The sequence below is a fragment of the Petromyzon marinus genome, chromosome 79, assembly GCF_048934315.1.
Source record: "Petromyzon marinus isolate PM22_M1 ecotype Great Lakes invasive population chromosome 79, UKy_Petmar_22M1.pri1.0, whole genome shotgun sequence".
NCBI lineage: Eukaryota > Metazoa > Chordata > Hyperoartia > Petromyzontiformes > Petromyzontidae > Petromyzon > Petromyzon marinus.
In genome coordinates this window covers 24069571-24092107 of record NC_133745.1, presented here as the reverse complement: position 1 = coordinate 24092107, position 22537 = coordinate 24069571, and the positions used below count along the sequence as shown (strand labels likewise).

The following is a 22537-nucleotide window of genomic DNA, read 5'->3' as shown; positions in this document are numbered from 1 at the left end:
CCCTCCTCATGTTGACCATGATGAGAAGGAAAGAGCAACACGCAGATGAAAACGTTTCTGGAAGTGACGATGGCTGATGATCAAGAGTAACTTGGAGGGGAGGAGGTGGGAAGCTCATGCACAGGAGGTGCTGGGGCCGATTGTCACAGCGCAGGCGTCACGAGAAGTGACGTTGGTTTGGGGAGGCCTTCATCAAACAGTGGATTTACCACTGGTGATGATGCCCATAATGATGATGAATGCATGGGCAGTCCACTCACATTCGTGCATAATCAGGTGCACGTCCACTCCCCTAGTCACCCCTCCACTAATCTCACTCCCCGAGTCACCCCTCCACTCACCTCACCCCCATTCCCCGAGTCACTCTCACCTCGACTTCTCCACTCTATCGCCAGTCGCCCTGAAGAGGCCCAACTCCGGAGCCTCCCCCAGTGCCACGTTCACTCTCAGCACGAACATCGTGCGGTGCCACCCCCTCCTCTGCTGCATCCCTCCAACTCTTCCTCCGCCATTGCGAGAATCGGCTCCACGAAGGGTCCCACGCTGTCCCCGTCCCTCAATGGACTCATGTCCTTTGTTGATGAAGGCCATTTAATAAAATAATGATAATTATGCACACACACACAGGTCACCAAAGTAGCCTCAATAGACATGTTAGGGCAAGTTGTGGAGCCTTGTGCTGTGGAACACACGAGGGGGTGGTATGTATTTTGTATGTTGAACTTCTTTTGCACGGTACGTAGCCAACCGTGCTAATCGGAGGTGCAGGGGAAGGGCAACAAAGTAAGCACAAAAAGTAGTTCTAAAGAAATGAGTTGTCAATCTAGATGTAAAAGTGCACAGCTCCAGTGGCTTCTAATATCAGAAGGAAGAGCGTTCGAGACGGCCGCAGAAGCGCTTCTGAAAGTGCGATGCAGCGACCGCCTTTGTTCGATGGTTCGACAAAATTCGCTGTGGGAATGTGATGTGGCCAACACCATGCACGCGGCCACCTTTGTCTCTCCAAATTGCTGATGTTTATTATAGACACTGCACCAGGTACTCTTTAGAGGGTGAGTCGACCGAGGGAAGGTTCAGGACTGGGTCACACAGACACACACACAGAAAAAGATGCCCTATGTCAAATCCAGAGGCTTCTAAGAAAATGGAGGTGTAAGACGGACACAGCTATTACATGGATGAAGGTGTAATACAGATATTTGTGTTAAGGTGGTGCTGCTCACCTGAAAACAATAACAAAAATCCCACCACTCATTCATCTGTTTAATCTTTGATTGGAAAACGCTGGGCGAGACCTGCGACATTCGAGTGAGCTCACCTACTCGCTCACAAACACAACACTCAACCCAGTCAATCAACATGTTACACACCCTAAATATGACCCGCCTTGTCCTGGGGAAGACCTGCAACATGCTACTGAGCTCACCTCTTCACTCACCTACTCACCCACTATTGCTATGTCATCCACACACCCACACACTCGCTTATCTTAACAGACCTCAATAATTGACATTTAGCTCCTGAAGATATTGCTACATGCAATAAAACGCGAGTGTGTGAGTGATTGAGTGATTGATTGAATGTGTAAGTGAGCGTCTGGTTGCGTGAATGAGTGAGCATGTGAGTGCGTGTGTGAGTGTGTAAGATGAACGGTAGTGTATCGGCGAATGTGCTGTGCTACAAATCTGGTGATCCGAGTTCAAATCTCGTTCACCAGTCTATGGGTCTCTGTGTAAGTCTTTACCTCTCTGTAAGTCTATGGGTCTCTGTGTAAGTCTATACCTCTCTGTAAGTCTATGCGTCTCTGTGAGTCTACGGGTCTGGTAAGTTTACTGGTCTCTGTGTGAGTCCATGGGTCTCAATGTGAGTTCATGGGTATCTGTTATCATCATCTGTGTTTGAATGAGTCGATGGCTCTGTGTGATTGACTCCAAGTCTCTCTGTTCGAGTGAGTTTGTGGCTTTCTGTGCGAGTCTATGTCTACGTGACTTTACCGAAATAACCAGAGTAATTCCTGCAGTCACGAAAGTGCCAAATCAAGTTGGAGACTATGTCTCTCTGTGTAAGTGAGTACAACATATCCTTGCTTAACGCGGGGGTTGCGTTGTCGAAAATTGCTGCTTAAAGCTATTTTACGTCAAGCAGAAAACTTTTCTACAAGGAAAAACGGTAAAGGGGGAGACTCCGTTTTAGCACAATATAACTTTTATTATTATTTTTAATTGAGAGTACAGTACACTGTTTTCTATGTTTATTTTAAATGTGTTGTGTATATGTAGAAGATCTATATTATAATCTTTATTTATACTGGAGGAATCTAAAAAGCCCTTTTTCACAGATTTCCAGTTGGGGTGGTACAGAAAGTTACAAGAACAAACGATGCAAAAACACAATCGAAGTGAAAAGTATAGGAAAGGTAAGCAAATCACAAAAAAATAAAAATAAACTATTTTTATCTTACCTAGTAAAGCCCTCTAAGCTATTAGCTTCTATTTCAGAAGCGAACTGGCCACAAATTATAGATGAATGAAGTAGCTTATGACGTGGAAATTTATAGCAGCCAAATAATAATAAAAAAATGTTACATTCATCAATATACATACAAAGGACGTGAAAGGGAGATATGATGAGTGAAAACTATAAGGGAGTGAGTGAGATGACACTACACACAGATGCTGGAACAAAGGCTGAGGAAGAGGATGACACGCCACGTAACACAGTGCGCACCGGTACAGCAACAGCTCCCAGCAATACAGAACAACGCTGCCAACACCCACACCACTCATAAGAGCAGTCCGTCATGTGCTACTCGAGTTATAGTGGGTGTGGTGTGCGCTAAGCGAAACACATTACATAAAAGACGAGGATGTACTGCATATAGTCCTCTACGTCAGTGAGTCTATGTCTCTCTGTGTGAGTCTGTGCGAGTGACTCTGTGGTTCTCTGTGTGGGTTAATCAATGGTTCTCTGTTTGAGTGAGTCTATGTGTCTCCATGTGAGTCAGTCTATGGCTCTGTGTCAGTGAGACTTTGGCTCTCTGTGTGAGTGCTCTCTCTGAGTGAGTCTATGGCTCTCTGTGGGAGTAAGTGGGTCTCTAAGGCCACCACCATCTTGCTCCCTGCCCAGTGCGTCCACCTGGTTGAGCTGCAGGAGTCTATTGTCCACCGCTCCAGACCGCACAGATATCCAGACGTCCACCTCCAGCACAGACACCGGCAGATTCTTAAACCTGGTGGTGGAAGTAAGGACACGAGAGGGGTAATAGTCAACCACCATTACCACCATCAATACCACCATTACAACCACCAAAATAACCGCTATCGTTAACACCACCATCAATATCACCACCTCCACCACAACGATCACTATCAAAATCACAACCACAATACTCTTTGGTTCTTTCGGTAAAGTCACGTAGGTAGAAAAAAATAATAGATCACGACGTTTCGATCGCAACACAAGCAACCATCATCAGGTGAAAAAATATAGCGAGAAAGCTGCTGAAACACGAAGTTATATTGGCTTGAGATAAGCTCAGCCCAAGGGTAAGTGGGCGGGGCTAGAGGTAGAATTTGCATGTAAATACAACACCACATCGTAGAAAAGGAAAGAGAGACACAGACACCGAGAGACATCCACACACAGAGAGAGGCACACACAAAGAGACACACGAGAGACGCATATAGAGAAAAACACACCGGCAGAGAGAGATACCCACACAGACAGATGCAGAGACAGATAGACACAGATAGAATAACATAATTGCCCATGAATTACTATGGTATGACAATGCCAATTACCAATGTCAAAGGGAACATCAATGAATGGTAAATGTGGGGTAATATCCCCAGAAGAGCATGTAGACTACGTTAAAAAATAAAATAATCAGGCAATATAATATCACATATGGGTTCATTTTAAAGTTTAATTATGACAAATAATATTGAAATAATTGTGCTCCATAGATTATCTTAATGGTCAAGTTACATAAACCTCACGGAATCACTTAAGCTGACCATTTAAAAAGACATTAATTCCAAGATGTTGAGCAAAGGAAATTGTTTGGAAGTTCATCTCACACCAAGTACATGTTACTATGAATCTAAATCTGCATAGTTCTCGATCACCAAAGTCGCAAACATGTTTTACCACAAGCAAGGAGTTCAGTGTAAAGCTGTTAAGCAAATTAACCACTGCACACGGTTTTAAAGTTCTCTGCCTCAAAGACAGCACTCTACCAAGTGTCACGACGCAGCTGCACACGCCACATGACAATAGGCGGAGTGAGTGAATCTAAGTAGACACTGGCCCTGTCAAAGCGGATCCCATGTCTAGAGTATTTGTGGCTGGTGCTACACATTTCTATGTGATTAGCCATTTAGCTGATCTATCATTTGTGGAAAGGTCGCTTCTGGAAAACAGCCACATAGCTCAGTGGGTCTCACCTGGTAAAATAAAAATAGTTTATGGAGTTCGTTCTGCCTCAACGCGTGTTTTCATAACGCCATTTGGATATTGCACGATGGATGTAATAGGGAACACGTTTTATAACGCGGATGCTAAGTGGATATAACGCGATTGAGTCAACAGAACCACGTCGCGCGAGTAGGAATGTGCGGTTGTTCGGCTGCCTGGGCACAGCGTCACACGAGGCATTGGGATGCTGCTGGATGCTTCCTGATGCTCCCCACGCGCCTCAGTCTTTGTTCAGCCGACACACGCATCTCACGCTGTTATCACGGACTGTGCTTTACCCTGTATTAGTCATTGTAACGAGGGAGTTTACACAACGCGGTGTTATTCAGCAACGCAACTACCGCGTTATAGAACACTGCAGTAAATATTGTCGCGGTGTGGAAGGAGCAATGAACGTCATCTTGTGGCATGGAAAGGCATCGCAGCCCTAGCGAGCAGCCAGAGACAAAGCCTGCACGCACGGCAAAGTTGTGATTGACCCGGGGACTATTAGCAAGTGACACGTATGGACTAATGGTTACTCTAAATGACGATGTTGACGTTGGTTAACGTGCTACAAATATGCTAAACGCACATCGCATTAGTTCTGGCAAATAGCGTACGTTTTATAAAAGTTATAATCGTTTAAAATGGTTAATTTGTATATCATGCCAAGTGAGTAAAATGCGTGTGGACCCTGACAGCGGCACTCAATGTCCAACTCTTGCGAATGCTCTCAGGGGATCTTTACCGTGCGCTGCGTTCACTCACTCAGCCCCAATCTCCCTGTCGTGAACTCACCACTCACCCACTCACTCACCTCACCCTTCAACTCACTCACCCTCCTCACCTATTAATTCTCCTCATTAACTCACTCACCCTGCAATCCACTTCCTCACCCCCCCGCTCCATCACCCGGCACTCACCGCCTGTCCGTGACCACCTCTCCCGTGCCTACAACCACAAACACCACCACCACCTCTCCCGTGCCTACAACCACAAACACCACCTCTCCCGTGCCTACAACCACAAACACCACCACCTCTCCCGTGCCTACAACCACAAACACCACCACCACCTCTCCCGTGCCTACAACCACAAACACCACCACCACCTCCTGCTGCTGCTGCTGTCGCGGTCTCCGCGTGGCGCCGCGGGCCCAGGGGGAGGCCTCGCGGCCCAAGAGCGGCGCCACGGCTCCCCCCCTCCTGCTCCTGGCCCCTCCCCCTCGTCCCTCCTGGCCCCTCCCCCTCGTCCCTCCTGGCCCCTCCCCCTCGTCCATCCTGGCCCCTCCCCCCCGCCTCCCTCCGCCCCCCACCCTGCGCGGCCCCGCCGCCCATTGCAAGAATGGCGGGAAGCGGACGCGGGGCCGACCGCGCGCCGCCTCTCGCGTGATTGGCTCGCTTCGCGTCACGTGGGGAAGGCGGAAGGGGAGTATGGGGGAGGAGCTGCACGGTTAGGGGCGGTGCCGTGGAGTCACGTGGTGAGCAATGATTGACAATAAGTGGGCAGGGATGGCTGGTACGTCATAGTGTACGTCACATCCGGTATTGACGTTGGTATAAATATCACGCCCCTTCGTGACGTGTCTCACACTTCCTTCCGTCCCGCGTGCCGTCAACACGAGCTGAGCATGGTGCTGCTGATCGTTGGCGTTCTGGTCTTGGCCATGCTTGGGATGGAGATCTTCATTTATCGTCGTTTTACGCTTTCCATCTCAGACTTTTGCCGCGAGACCATGACGCTGCAAACGGAGAGGATGAGCCTGCAGAATGTGGAGCTCTGTCAGAAGAACAAGATGCTCCGTCTGGAGCTACAGCAGCAGCAGGAGGAGTTGATGGAGAACCGAGAGACTCTCCAGAGAGAGAACAGGAGCCTGGTTCAACAGCTTAAAGAGTGCCAGTTGGAGCTGGAGTCCACGAGAGTGCCTTGCAGGGAGAGCAAGTCTCTCCATGCGGATTTTCTCCGAGACTGCAATGCAGCACAGCGGCAAATGTCGCTGCGCTGTGAAAACAAAGATCTCCGGAGGTCGCTGCACGCCCACCTGACGGAGTTGACATTCCTGGATCCACAGAGAGGCCAGGAACAGTTTAGGCTACGCGGGAAGCTGGTGCGTCACGAGGACATGTGGCATGGGGAAAAGAGGCTGCATGAAGAGAACCTTCATCTCAGTAGCCAGCTGAAAGAATTGAAATGCACCGTGTCTCAAATGTACCATGATGCCACCGATGCCCCTTCCACCGCCGCTGCCACAGCTTCCACCACCACTTCTGCCACCACCGCCACCAAGCCCAAGAAGAAGAAGAAGAGATTTATCCATTGGGTGCGAAAATTGCTGACGCGCAAGTCGGCCAATGTAAAAACATTGGGGAAATTGTGAAAATGACACCGCCCCAATTAAAACATTACTCAGAAAGACAAACATACCCCATAGAACATCAACATACCATTGGGGAAAGTGCTGTACAATATATATGTATCTATATTTAACTTTCTTTGCATCGTATGTAGTCAACCATACCAATGGAAGGTGCTGTTAGCGAATAATACAACTTATCGGTTCCATTCCTGAGAACTGTCCGTAAGTCGAACGGTTCATAAGTCTGAATACAATAGTGTACTGTATTTAAATCCACATACTGTAAGTTTTTTAAGATGTTATCACGGTTCAGCAAAACATAGAAACATTGTCAAAGTCATATGTAAGACAAAATATCGTACATTTGCATGCAACAATGTAATAAATACTGTATTGTGAGCAAAACAAAGTTACTTAAATGGAAAAAAAATCTGTTTTTATTGTCACCTTTAGTTCGGATGCTGGCCTGCTTGTCGGGAGGGGGCGTAATGAGTCCCTAAAACTGCACACACGGGGGCGGTGGGAGGGGGGTGAACGTCCATACACACACACAACAGCGACAATCATTTGCCGTATAGCCTTACCAGAATGTTGGGGCAAGTGCTGTTAGCGAGCAGCGCCTATGAAGCTCAGAATGGCACACTGGCCAGCACAACGCACGGCTGCCTCTCTTTCTCTCTCCATACACGATACTCACAGGCGTACATGCGTCCGTGCACACACGCACAACAACAACGCAACAACTGTCGTTCACCCCTAAGTGGCGGTGACATCACCACAGCAGATTTAAAGCTTTCGCTGTCCTCCAGACAGTCTCGTCCCTTCACCTGATGAAGGCCGCTTGTGTTGTGGCCGAAACGTCGTGATTTTTGTTATTTTATTTTTTGCCTACGTGACTTTATCCAATAGAACCAAAGAGTGTCACCACAGCACTTGTGCCATGCTCGGTGCATTTGGAGGCCACGTGAAGTGTCGAAGGCTGGCTGGCAGGAGGTCATGTAATAGACGCAGGTGCCATGGATTGACTGAGGAAAATGATCGGCAGATGCAACAGCCGTGCTCCCCACTGTGCCAACTTTATTTGTGTCAGTTGTTTGGCGCTCTGCTCGTTGTTTTGAGCCTCGCTCCTCTGCCCTATGCTGTAGCTGGAGGGCAACTGCCTCCACCTCCCAGGAAGCGCTTTTCATGAACCTCCTCCACAGAAGCCGATCGTGACACTGCTGATACCAGTCATCAATAAGTCCAATCAGCTCCACATCCTTCTGTACCACATCAGTCCATCTCTTCTCTAGCCCGTACCACGCCCATTTAGCACCATCTATCCAGCCAAATTGAAGCTGCTTGGGGATGCCGTGGCTGTGCATACGGACTGCATGACACAACCAACGCAGCCTCGCTTGCTGGAGGAGCCCCACAGATGGGCATTTGTCCAGATATTCCAGGAATCTGAGCTCCTCACAGAGTCCAGTCTGGTTAAACCCTGGATAGATCGTGGGCTAACCAAAATGTTTCAAACCAGCGCAGATGTTCCTTTCGAGAGAGATACGGGAGCGCATAACTGCGGTCCAGAAGACATGAAGGTTTGTATGGAGTGACATGCCAGGTAGCTTCCACACAGTGTTCAGCAGCTGATGAAAATATAATGCCGCTCGAATGATTCGAAGTGAGACCTCGGCTACTGAAACAAAGTTGGTCATCAGCACACTGCCCAAGTACGGAAATATCTCCACTCTCTCCACAACTGCCCCAAAATACATGGGGAATTGAGGGAGGGGAGCATTTTGATGAAGTAAAATACCCAGGGAGGTGATTTGTTTTTGTGAGGCTGATGGTAACGGCCCATAATTTAGGAGCATGCTCCATGTTTAGCTGTAGTGTCTCCAACTTCTCCTTAGAGTGGGAAGTAATCACCAGATCATCCGCATTCATAATATGGTTTAACAATAGAGAGCCATACCATGACCGGACTGGGGCATCGATCAGCCTCCCATTATATCTATACCAGATATAAATTGTACTGGTACATCCATGGAAATCGTCTCAAACTACGTAGTCAAAAAAAAAATGTTAAGTCGTGAAAGGGCCAGAGGACATCCGTGTCGCACCTTACTCACATATTCTATCATCCCTTAACTCCATTACGTCGATTTCCCATGTGACGCATCAGTTGTTTTGTATTATTTATATTTGCTTTCATTACTGTAACTCTGTGTTTTTATTTAACTTTGGTCATTTGGGTGATCCAGGTCTCTCTTGCAAATGAGACTCATCCTGGTCGCTTTAGTTCTCGCCTTGTTCAACTCAATAAACTGGTACTCACTCACTCCATTATGAACTCACCCACTTCCCTTACTCTATGACTTACATAAATGCTCCTTCTCCCTCCTCATGAGTCATATATTTACCTGATCATTCACACAATCACCTGATCATTCACTGTGTCAACCTCATTCACGCACTTTTTCATGCTCTCAAGAATGACCCACCCATCCTATCACTCAGTACCTTAATCACCATCCCCTTATCTCATTGACCCACTGGTAAAATGAAAATACTCTACAGCAACAACACGTGAGATTGTACTCAGGCTTACACTCACATGTGTAAAGAAGCTCCTTTGCAGGTTCCAATTTCTTGATGATTTATTTCACGATAAAGTATTTACAACGCAGGAATACGACTTTTACGAGCCTTCCCCCGTAAAGTACCCTGTACCTGTCTCCACCCATCAACACTGACGCCACTATAACCTTTGTCATCGAAGAGAAGGGAAGCAGATGACGATAGAGTTTGCTGATAGAATCTACCGGTGGCAAGTGCTGGAAGTTACCAGGGCGTGGCCGTAGGGGTATATAAGGGGGAGCGAGGCCCGCAAATGGGTTGATTCCTTGGGGACTGAAGAACAACTGCAGGTGGACGACATCGGGGCCGACTGTTGGAGATCTACATGGTGGAAACCATCAACAAAGACTGTTCGATATTACTCTATTAGAAACCACCAGGACTGCGGTAGTTATAGCCTTGTGGAACGTGTGAGTCGTACTCTCGCCTGTAAATATGTTATCGTGAAATAAATCATCATGAAAATGTACCCTGCGAATGAGCTTCTTTACACATGTCGGAATAGAGGACATGTTTCATCGCAGGCCGTTTTTTGTCTACAACAGACCTAAACACACGAAATATGAAAAATGGCATTTGATTAGGATTGCCACCTGCTACCCATTCTGAGATCGCCCAACTAGCAAAACCCTTCTCTCAATTATACCTAAGACTTTAGATTTGTACATTCCGTAATTTCAAGACGACGAGTTGACCAAAGTGGCAATGTTATTTTGTCATTTTATTCACAGTAAGAAAAATGGTATAGTTTTTTTTCCCTGTTAACTTATGCATACGAGTGTAACGGTGGCACAATGGTTGGCCATTGCAATATGAATCAGACCACTTTAGTTTGATTCTCAGTCATAGTTACCATCAAGCAAACTGGCCTTTGCGCCTTCTCGTCATCAACCCACGTTGACAAGCATGATGGAGTATGGTCAAACAATCTCCACGACTTATCCAGTATGGAAAGACTTCACCCATAAGTGGTATGACAAAGGGTAACAATTATTATTATTATTGTTGTTTATTACCACCGAAGGAATAACTTCATATCTGTCAGCCAGCCTATATATACTCATAGATAAATGCTCTCCTAAACACCACCATTGGGTTGAAGCTGATTTGGTATCTTCCACTTTGAGAGCCTCGCCACAAGGACCATCCTACTCGATCCAGCGGTGTATCAGCGCTTTGTCAGGAGCGAAGCAGTCGGCAGTATTCCGGCTGTGAGACGTGAACAACGTTAGAGCGTTATATCATCCCCATTAATATTTCAGTCATGCACTCAGTCAAGAAGGCATGAAAACAGTAGCCAGGCAGCTCCAAGGGCAGAGCGTGATGCTGGTACTGCCAATATCCTTCATCTGAATCAAGACATCTTCCTGTTATTGAGCGACTTTTCTAGTGCAGATATTTCATGGCCTCAGCCAGGTCATCAATGACTGCACAAATAATGAAATTACATTTGCATCTGCACTTGATCTTACTAAATGTCACATATACGAATAAAACATTGGCTTGCCGATGGTATAATGTGCATTGCTCTCTGTAGCAGCCTCGTTGTGCGTGAAATTTTCAACGAGATTCAAGGCAAGACGCATTCTCTTTTGAGCTAAAATTGGACAAAGAATGGAACTGACCAACGGCAAAAAAAGTTTTTTCAGTAAAAAATCCTATATACAAAACTAGCTAGATAATCACCTGCCAACTAGAGTTGGCAGGTGATTATCTAGCACATCAGATGTAAGGTCAACATTAACAATGCAATGGTGGCCAAATTCTGGAAGGGAAAAAGGAAGCAGATGAAAAAAAATAGTTGAGATGAGAAGATTTAGTGGAACACAGTGAATTAAGGTTGACACGAGATTTCTGCATTCTCTAAATTATTCATCTGTTGTCTTCAGAAATGCTTCCAGTGGGCAGTTATTCGTTTGAACCATGTCATATTGTTCCAAATGATTTTGATGGCCATTGTCAATAGTTTTTGGAGGGTGAGGAGTCCAATAAGACAGAAAGCTAGCATTAAAGATCATAAGATAATATCTCGATAAGGTACTGAATCATCCTTTCATCCCTCTGGAGTTGATGAGTACCTCTTTGTGGGACATTAACATGAGCTATTCCTTGGAAAGTGCCAACTATGATAGGCATTCATAATTGCCATTGACCTGGTGCCACTGCCGCAGGCTCTTTTAAACAAAGATATTTCATTTTTAATATTTACGAGATGGTTACCCCTCCGATTGCCTTTTTTTCTCAATTACTGTATTTTACAGTATTGAACTGATACAATGTGTTTTTCTGTTCACTAAAAGAAAGGCCATGACCATCATGAACGTCGTCAGTCGGATGTCAGAAGTCCTCCAACATGATAATGTCAGATTAGACATGAGCCTGAGAACACCATGCATAGTACTGGCATCCGTCGAATTAAGAAATGGATGAGTTCTTGAGTCAAACACAATTTTTTTATCGGAAAATCTTTTCCCATTATATTCAATACAAAAAATTAGTGATGAATTTTAGGCAATCATTCCACCCCACTCCTAACCAAAAATTGTTCACATATTGACAAATCAGAAATAATAAGAAAGTACATAAATGTTAATAAGATTGAATAATAACTAATTTAAGACTAATAATTAATTCTAGATTTCAAGCTTTCGCGACTGCAAGGATACATACTTTTAAGGGAACTCACCAAACGATCTGCATGTTGGAATGCCTAGAAAGGCGATGTGAGGCGTTACTGGTGAGCTGTAGGGATATACTGTGACAGTGTCGCGGATGGATGACGCATCCTCCTGGGTGCTTCTTCTTTGATGCTTTCATTGCGTGTGCCGTGTAAAATTTCGTTAACATGGAAATTCGATTTCGTAAATAGAAAAATGTCCATCATTTGTCAATTGCATGAACGCGAAATTCCGTAATCCGAACGTCTGATAATCTATGGATATCTGTAGAGCCAACATCTGGAATACTCAGAATGTAATTGCTTCATCAGTTGGAGGCACTGTCTACTTCAACACCGTAGGAAAAATGTCACTGCTGTATTAAGGTGATGAATTTGCAATGATTATTTGACGGTGGTACCATGGATCCAGGATGGTGCAAGTGCACAGAGAAATATACAATTGTTCATAGCATTACCTGAACAGGATCAGGGAAATAATTTATCACAACAAGGCTGGGAGAGGGTTTTTCAATGCCAAGTGTGTTGTCGATTGTTGCTTTTTCATCATAATTCACCTTGCTGGTGAGTACGGATTGGAGAATGCAGAAGGAATATATGTGAAAAGAGGATAGAAGATGTGTTGACTATAAGCAGTGACATTGTATTTGTATAGGGGACTGTAAAGAGAAAGTTCTAGAGCATACACGTTGAGATAATTAGAAACAGGTGGCCGGAAGGTACTGTATTGATGATGATAAATTATCCAATAAACAATACACTTGCCACAGTGGAGTGGGGGCACTGTCTGATAGGGGCGGGGCCAAGGGGGTATATTAGGGGAGCGAGGCCCGCGATCTCCGCACTTGCCCGGGGATGCACAAAGAACAAGGTGGACGAGATTGGGACAAACTAATTGTGGAGTGATAAGGTGGAAACCATCAGGGCTGACTGATAGCCGTAGTAATAATGCTCTAAGTTGTAAATGTGTAGTGAGTTCAACTGAGTCGCAGACGTAGACTTGGAGGCAACACATTTATTTAACTCCAACACACAGGGTAACTTCCCCTTAGAATAACAACCTATGGTGGTGACCACCAGGCTAACTACACTAATTACAACGTAACTAGCTACTACAGACCGGGACCAACAGCTCGGGTCCAGGTACACGTGTTGGAGACTCGTTGAACGGAGAACGTAGATCATAGAACGTAGACCGTCGACGAATGTTTCTTCCAGGATGAACAACAACAACAACCCTGGTCCCTCTCGGGACCCGGCTTATATTCTCTGTGGCGTGGCTGCCTCCACCCTTGGCCATGACCACCTTCCAGAATCCTCGAGCAGGATCTGGATCCCAACCACGTGACTTCCCTAGCCCTCACTTGGGGCCCCTTTGTCAACTCGCCCTTAAATAAAAGAACAAAACAAACAACCCGTTAGTGTGCACCAACAAATAAATACTTCAACCCATCTATACAATATATACAATATATACAAAAACCGATGAGTCTTTTATCGAGTCCTTGTGGCCAGGCTCCCAGGAGAGGTGGGCGTACTCTCCTCGCGGGTCGCAGGGGGAATTTCAAAATGTCCCATCGAGCAAAGAGCAGTCGGCCGGGCAGACGAGCCTTCTGCTCCCGAAGCTTGTTAAGACGGCGCAGGTGGCGGCTTTGGGGATGTTAAACGTACGGCATCTGAGGATGGGATCACATGACTCCCCTGAGGACCAACCTCAGTGGGTACACACCTCAGCTCGCCAGACACATATGACACTTGGCCCCTGTGTAGTGTAGATGGGATGAATTCACGCAGCGTGATGAAAGGCTTGAGGTGAGAGGGATGTACAAACCAACTCCGCCGACCCAAGCAAATTTTTTTCACACTGGAGCCAAACGACCCAAATCACGCCAAACGGCCCCCTCCAGGGTTTAAACAATTTCGGTGATGTACCCACCAGTATGTGGGGACAGTGCAGCCAGGCTCTGTCGCCTGAAGCCCACTCATGTCCGGAAAGATGGAGACCCCTCAGCTGCTCATTTGACAATTCGCATGAATTGGAATTTTCTCTGGAAGCCTCGCGTGCTTCTGAAAGCCTCTGAAGAGTAAAGCGCATGGACTCCGAAATTTTTAATATTTAGCCTTGTTTAGCTCGGCTCATAATTGGACATAAATCTGGGGGTCGTGTTCTCTTCCATACATTAAAAAAATGGTGGGAAGCCGGTGGATGGGTGAGGGGCCATTCTATAGGCAGCCAGGACCCCGGTAACATGCAAGTCCCAGTCAAGCCGGGACTCGCTGACTTGATGGCTCAACATGGAGGTCAGAGTCCTCTGCAGCCGCTCCACCATTCCATCCGTCTGAGGGTGGTATGGTGACGTTCGTATTTTATTTGTTCCCAACAAGTCATACACCTCCCGCAGCAATTTTGAAGAAAATTCATTGCCCTGATCGGTCAGAAGATGCTCAGGGCCCGCCTTGTCCATCACATAGCAATCAAGGAATGCCTCGGTGATGGCCACATCCGATTGGTTGAGCGGCGGCCAAGCCATCGGCCAAAATATTCGATGCCCACCAGTAAATACTTATTGCCACGAGGGGTGGTAGGAAATGGACCAAGGATAACAAGAGCGACCAGCTCATTTATGCGGGAAACCTGAATGGATTGCAATGGTGGACAGCAGAGTTTGGACGGGGGTTTCCGCCGTGCACACTGCACACACCCCTTGAATACAATAGCGACATCTTCCACCATGCCAGGCGAGAAAAAGTCGAGCTTAAGTGTGGCTAGCATCTTATGCACCCCAAGGTGCAACAGTCGCTCATGCACAGCCCAGATGACTTTACTCCGTAGGGCAGTAGGCACGACAATGTTGTAACGTGTCAACCCTCCATTCCAATGCATGAGCAATCTGCCTCTGAGGATGACAGAGGCTACACCCCATCGATTCCAACCCCCGTCCACCTCCTTGACATGGCGTTGTAACTTGAACAGGGAAGCGTCTTCCACCTGAAGGGGTCCGAAGTCTGCATGGTTCATGCCAATAACGGCGTCATGCGCCACAGGACCGTCGGCTTTCCTCAGAGATGTCAACCTCAGCCAATGCCGGAAGGGGATGAGGCGAGTCCTCAGCAGGTGCCTTACAGCGCCCCAGCCCGAGAAACACGTTCACCCGTCGCTCGTTGGTAATCGCGACAGGGCATCCGCGTTCGTGTGTTGGGTACCTTTACAAAAGGAAACAGTAAAGGAATAGTCCTGGAGGACTTCCAACCAACATGAAAATTGGTCAGATGGTTGCTCAATATGCAGCGCGTACTGTAGCGCTGCATGGTCAGAGAGCATCTCAAAGCGTCTGCCATAAAGATAGGCGCGATACTGTTGCATAAAAAAAACAGTTGCCAAAAGTTCCGCCGGAGACATCACTCTGCTGCCATATACTACAACACTTTCCATGCCATAACGACTTGAGACAGAACAGCGCCAATTCCGGAGTTGCTAGCATACGTATCAAGGATGAACCGCAAGGAAAAGTCGGGGTAGTGGAGGGGAGAGGCGTTCACCAAGCCATCCCAGAGCACAACAAATGTGCCCTCCTCCTACTCCCCCCAATGGAACTTCTGACCTTTTGCCGTCAGGGCGTGGAGAGGTTTGGCGATCGTGGCAAACCCGGTGACAAAACGGCGGTAATAGGATGCAAATCCATTGAAACTCTGCACCTCCTTCCCCACCGACGTGGGGGTCAGCCAAGTACGGACACATGTGGTTTTGTTCAGGTCCATCGCTATCCCTGATTTACTGACTATGTGGCCAAGATACCGAACCCAGTTTTAGAGCAGGTTGAAACTTCTGCAGTTTAAATTTGAGATTCGCCGCAGGCATTTTAAGAAAGACAGCACGTAACCATTCCAGATGTTTTTTAAACGTACGGCTAAAAATGATAACATCGTCCAGATATATTAGGCATGAGTCCCACTGAAGGCCTGCCAGAACTAGTTCCGTCAATCGCTGGAACGTAGCCGAGTGGAGTGAAGACCCATCGGAAGCTGATTTAATTCAAATAAGCCTTCTGATGTGCAAAAAGCTGTCTTAGGTTTAGAGGATTCATTCAAGGGCAACTGCGAAAATCAAGATAGGTCAATAGTCGAAAAATAATATGCCCCTGCGAGAGCGTCCAGGGAATCGTCCATCCGAGGAAGAGGGTACGGGTCAGCTACAGAGATCTTATTAAGCTTACGGAAGTCAACACAGAAGTGCAAACTACCATCCTGCTTTTTAACAAGAGCAATCGGGGCTCCCCACGGGCTGGTGGACGGTGAGATAATATTGGCGGCCAACGTTTCATCAACTGCCAACTGTACGTGTTCTTTTTCCTTAGGGCTCAGCCGGGAGGGGTTCTGCTGGATGGGAGCGGCGTCGCCCATATCGATGTGGTGACTCTGGGACTCATACAATTCCGAATTTTCAGAACAAAGCGTATCCATCCATTTTTCATAAGAAACCTGTTGCGGCTTCGTATTCAACGTGACCCCCACACCGCCAACGATGTTTCCCTCGTGAAGCATGGACGACACGTGAGCTAGCACGGTGCCCTCCTGAATGACAAACATGTCCAACCCTGCATTCAGGACTTGAATGAGCGGTTCCTGGTGATTGGATATGATAGTTTGGGCCCCCACCAACGGCAAACCACGAATGTCTTTGTTTGAGGATCCTAGAAGAATTCCCCCCTCAGTCGCCTCCTGGTCTAGCGGCCTGCGCAATCGTAAAGGAACTAACATTTGTGTGCCGGGGGGAATCTTTACGGTCTTACTCGCAAGCGCTTGTACAGTAGTGTTGGCAAAGAACAATCGAGTGGGAGAAGGCAAAAGGCCATTCGATGACCCAATGGTAACTCAAGGGAACCTTGATCGATCAAAATTTTCAGGGGCATCTTCCTCAAGAAGTCAGTCCTGAGCAAGCAAGGAACAGCAAGCGACGTTGATAAAAGAACTGGCCCCGTCAATTTGATATCTCCAATACACACCACCGCTGTTATTTTCCCAGTGAGGCCCAATGAGCAGCCATTTGCATAAAAGCACGGAACTCTGACGGGACATAGGGTACGACATTTAGGGGGCAGAATGTTAAAAATCAACTTGGAAATGATAGTCGCGGATGCACCAGTATTGACGAACATTCTGATTTCAACCCCCTCTATCAATCCGATAATAGCGGATGAACCTGCGGTCACAGCAATCGCTCTATGGACCAACTCCGATCACCGACCCGGTCGGAGCGGCCAGTCAGCCTGAGCAAAATCTGAACCCTCATGCACCGACACACGACGGGAATGAAAACCGACCGAACGTGATGAGTGCGGTGGATTCAGGAGCCGAAGGCGACTTGCCTTCGGGTGCAGTGGAGTGGTGGACAGTCAGGTGGATGACTGTGGTGCCCGCTCTCAGGATGATGAGAGGTATCTTGCCGTCAAAGTTGTTCATCCTGTCACACCATGCCGCCCCCCCCCCCCCCCCCCCCCGCCAGCCTCCGCCTTGGGTTGAAGCACAGGCTTGGATGGGCTCTACATCTTTGGGTGTATCATGCATCTCACTAGGCACAGTATACACCGCCAACCCCTCATGTCGTTGCAAGAGCAGGTGCGCCTGGATGCATCTTGCAACTTTGAGAGAAGACAAGTCGTCTTTGTCGACGGATGGCAGGACGATGTGGAGGTTGTTGTATATGTGGGTTATGAAAATTTGATGAAAATAAAAATATTAAATGAAGCTAGAAATGTGCATAATTTATCTGCAATTATGTTAATTTGGGTAATCATGCATATAAATTATGCTAATGTTGTATTAATTTATGCGAGTGGGTGTGGTTATGTTAATGACAGCCTTTATGATAATCAGGCCCCGCCTCGTTGACGAGGGTTGGTTATCAATCGGGATAATATAATTAATCGTATGCAGTTATGCTAGTGTGATGCGAGTATGCCAGAGTCAACTCGGCTTCGTTGTTTAACTTCGTATTATCGATCAGTATAATACAATTATTCTTGCTTTAACATTTACTGAGTATGGATTACAGTGTTTATGTAAGGTCACCAAGTTCATATCTCAACGCAGAACCAGTTTTTATGCATAGATTTCAGGAAAGAATCACACAATCACTTATGCGTTAATCAATTTTATTTTCTAACTAAACTTTAATTCTAACATAATATGCGAACTCTCGATCTTGGAATTTCAACACATTATCATCACAGTAACCATCACGACTGCGTTGTTTCACTTTGACAACAGCACCTGTGGTTAATTCCGCCGCATAACGCGAGCTCAGTTGGTGAGAGAGAGAGTCGTTAAACATCTAAACAAAACAAACCTTGATAACTCTGTTATGAAAGATTATACTGGAATTTGCACACACAGTATGGCGTTCATTCAGAGATCCATAAGAAACACTTATCACGTTGTTAGCACATTGGGTCATGGAACAGTTGAGTATTCTGTAGAGTACGCGAGTACGTGCGGCGATCATTAACGAAGGTGCTTAAAGATTATATGACGAAATTCATACGAAAAGGCGATCAAAACAGTTATTATTCCCAAAGGCACAAATATATCAATAGATCCATTGGCAAGATGAGATGATTACAGAAATGGCTTGGATTGAGGTTGTGTGATGGGGTGCATGCTGTCTCACGGGAGATTATTTAATTCGTGGACGGAATTGTTTAAGGAAACCGGTTTAATACGATTTCTCCCCGTGAGCGAAGCTCCGTGGCGAAGGTGTCAGGAATTAATTGGGATTGATGGATCTGTTGGTAATTTATGCGATTAGAAGTACAATCCAAAACAAATAGTTAAGATGGAAAAATTATTACTATACTTATAAACGACGGATGGTTATCACTCGGTCTGTCACGATACCTTCACGGCCACCGATGGTTCCCGTCTTGAGAATTAGGCCTTTGTCAATGACGCGTGTGTTTTTAGTGATATGGATGGTGTACAGTAGGCCAGTGTTTCGCCACGGAGCTTCGCTCACGGGGAGAAATCGTATTAAACCGTTTCCTTAAACAATTCCGTCCACGAATTAATTAATCTCCCGTGCTGCTGCTGCTGTCGCGGTCTCCGCGTGGCGCCACGGCTCCCCCCCCTCCCGCTCCTGGCCCCTCGTCCCTCCTGGCCCCTCCCCCTCGTCCCTGCTGGCCCCTCCCCCTAGTCCCTCCTCCTCCCGCTCGCGACGTGGAGTGATCTCGCCCCCCCACCGCCCATTGCAAGAATGGCGGGAAGCGGTCGCGGGGCCGACCGTGCGCCGCCTCTCGCGTGATTGGCTCGCTTCGCGTCACGTGGGGCAGGCGGAAGAAGAGTATGGGGGAGGAGCTGGGCGGTTAGGGGCGGGGCCGTGGAGTCACGTGGTTGGCAATGATTGACAATAAGTGGGCAGGGATGACTGTTACGTCAAAGCGTACGTCACATCCGGTTATGAAGTTATATAAATAACGCCCCTTCGTGACTTGCCTCACACTTGCTTCTGTCCCGCGTGCCGTCAACACGAGCTGAGCATGGCGCTGCTGATCGTTGGCGTTCTGCTCTTGGCCCTGCTTGGGATGGGGATCTTCATTTATCTTCGTTTTACGCTTGCCATCTCAGACTTTCACCGCGAGACCACGACGCTGCAAAGGGAGATGATGGGCCAGCAGAATGTGGAGCTCTGTCAGAAGAACAAGACGCCCCATCTGAAGCTACAGCAGCAGCAGGAGGAGTTGATGGATAACCGAGAGACTCTCCAGAGAGAGAACAGGGGCCTGGTTCAACAGCTTAAAGAGCACCAGTTGGAGCTGGAGTCCACGAGAGTGCCTTGCTGCGAGCGTGCGTCTCTCCGTGCGGATTTTCTCCAAGACTGCAATGCAGCACGGCGGCAAATGTCGCTGCGCTGTAAAAAGGAAGGTCTCCGTAGGTCGCTGCGCATCCACCTGAGGGAGTTGAACTTCCTGAATCCACAGAGAGGGCAGAAGCAGTTTAGGCTGCGCGGGAAGCTGGCGCGTCACGAGGAAAAGTGGCACGGCGAAGAGAAGATGCGCAAAGAGTGCCGGCATCTCAGTAGACAGCTGAAAGAGCTGAAATGCGCCATTTCTCAAATTTACAAAGATGCCACCACCACCAACGCCACTGCCACCGCCGCTGCCACAGCTGCCACCACCGCCACCAAGCTCAAGAAATGAAGAGATGTATTAATTGGGTCCGAAAATGGCTGAAACGCAAGTCGACCATTTAAAAACATTGGGGCAATTTTGAAAATGACACCGCCCCAATTAAAACATTATTCACAAAGACAAACGTTCCCCGTATAGAATCAAGAGACTATTGGGGCAAGTGCTATTAGCAAGGAGCAGCACCGAAGAAGGCCTCCACAATACAATCACAAGCACAAACACAAAGGTCCCCCATGTAGCCTCAACACACTGTTGGGGAAAGTGTTGTACAATATATATTTATCTATGTTTGACTTATTTTGCATCACATGTAGTCAACCATACCAATGGGAGGTGTTGTTAATGAATAGTACAACTTTTGGATTCCATTACAGAGAATGTTTTAGTAAGTCGAACAGTTCATAAGTCTGAATAAAATAGTGTACTGTATTTAAATTCACATACTGGAAGTGTTGTAAAATGTATTACGGTTTAACAAAAAATTGGAAGCATTGTTAAAGTCATAACACTGAATATTATACATTTGCAAATAATACTGTAATAAATACTGTATGGTAAACAAAAAATAAAGTTACGTAAATAGAAAAAAAATGTTTTTATTGTCACTTACCTTGAGTCTGGATGTGGGCCCGTTTGTCGGGAGGGGGCATAATGAGTCCCCATAACTGCACACGGGGGGGTTGAGGGTGAACGCCCGCAAGCACACACACACACAACAGCGACAGTCATCCCCCGAATAGCCTAACCAGAATGTTGGGGCAAGTGCTGTTAGCCAGCAGCGCCTATGAAGGCTGGAATGTCGCACGAGGGGGTGCGTGGACAGAACCACGCCCGGCTGCCTTTGTCTCGCCAGTGGTGATATTTACACACCACACCAGGCACTTATTTGAGGCTGAGTCGATCGACGGAAAGCCCAGCAACCATTAATATAATCGTTAAAGGTGTTGGTCGTGAGTGGGAATCGAACTGGGATCGGTGGGATGGTAGACAGTGTTCACCATTGCACTATCTCTCCCCACACACACACTCACAGGGGTATATGTGTCCGTGCACACACGCACAACAAGAAGACAATAATCGCCGTTTGCCCCTAAGTGGCAGTGACATCACCACAGCACTTTTGTGCGGTGCTTGGTGCATTTTGAGGTCACTTGAAGTGTCGAAGGATGGCTGGCAGGAAGTCATGAATAGACACAGGTACCATGGGTTGACTTAAGGTGATGACGGGCAGATGGAAAAGTCGTGCTCCCCACTGTGCCAACTTTCAGTGTTTCAGTCGTATAGCGCTCTGCTCATTGTTATGAGTGTCGCTCCGCTGCCCTACGCTATTGCTGGAGGGCAACTGCCTCCACCTCCCCAGTAGAGTCTTTCATGAACCTCCTCCACATAGGCCTATCGCGACACTGCTGCTACCAGTCATCAGCAAGTTCAATCAGCTCCACATCCTTCTGTACCACATCAGTCCATCTCTTCTGTAGCCCATGCCGCGCCTGTTTAGCATGATCTATCCGCCCAAATTGAAGCTGCTTGGGGATGCGGTGACAGTGCATATAGACTTCATGACCTAGCCAATGGAGCCTGACTTGCCGGAAGAGCCCACTGATGAGCCTTTGTCCAGATATTTCAGGAAATTTTGGCCTCCTCACAAAGTCCAGTCTGGTTAAACCCTGGATAGATCGTAGGCAGGCTAGACCAAATGTTTCAAACCATTGCAGATAATCCTATAGAGAGAAATAAGGGAAGGCATAACTGTGGTCCAGAAGACATGAAGGTTTGTATGGAGTAACAGATCAGGTAGCTTCCATACAATGTTACGCAGCTGATGAAAATATAATGCCGCTCGAATGAATCGAAGTGAGACCTCGGCTCCCAAAACAGAGTTGGTCATCAGCACACTGCCCAAGTACGGAAATATCTCCACTCTCTCCACAACTGCCTCAAAATACATGGGGAATTGAGGGAGGGGAGCATTTTGATGATGTAAAATACCCAGGGAGGTGATTTGATTTTGTGGGGCTGATGGTAACGGCCCATATTTTTGTAGCATGTTCCGTGTTTAGATGGAGTGTCTCCAACTCCTTAGAGTGTGCAGTAATCACCAGATCATCCGCATTCATAATATGGTTTAACTATAGAGAGCCATACCATGACCGGACTCGTGCATCGATCAGCCTCCCATTATATCTATACCAGATATAAATTCTACTGGTACATCCATGGAAATCGTCTCATTACTAAGTA

General features: G+C 47.0%; 1 long non-coding RNA gene across 1 annotated transcript; it reads right to left on the bottom strand.

Annotated features, from left to right (window-relative positions):
* Positions 1–993: 993 nt before the first annotated feature.
* LOC142907484 (uncharacterized) lies at positions 994–3269 on the bottom strand. The gene is made up of 2 exons (XR_012931043.1): positions 3136–3269; positions 994–1079 (listed from the first exon to the last, which is right to left on the bottom strand). It is a non-coding gene; the product is annotated as an uncharacterized LOC142907484 (long non-coding RNA).
* Positions 3270–22537: the final 19268 nt, after the last annotated feature.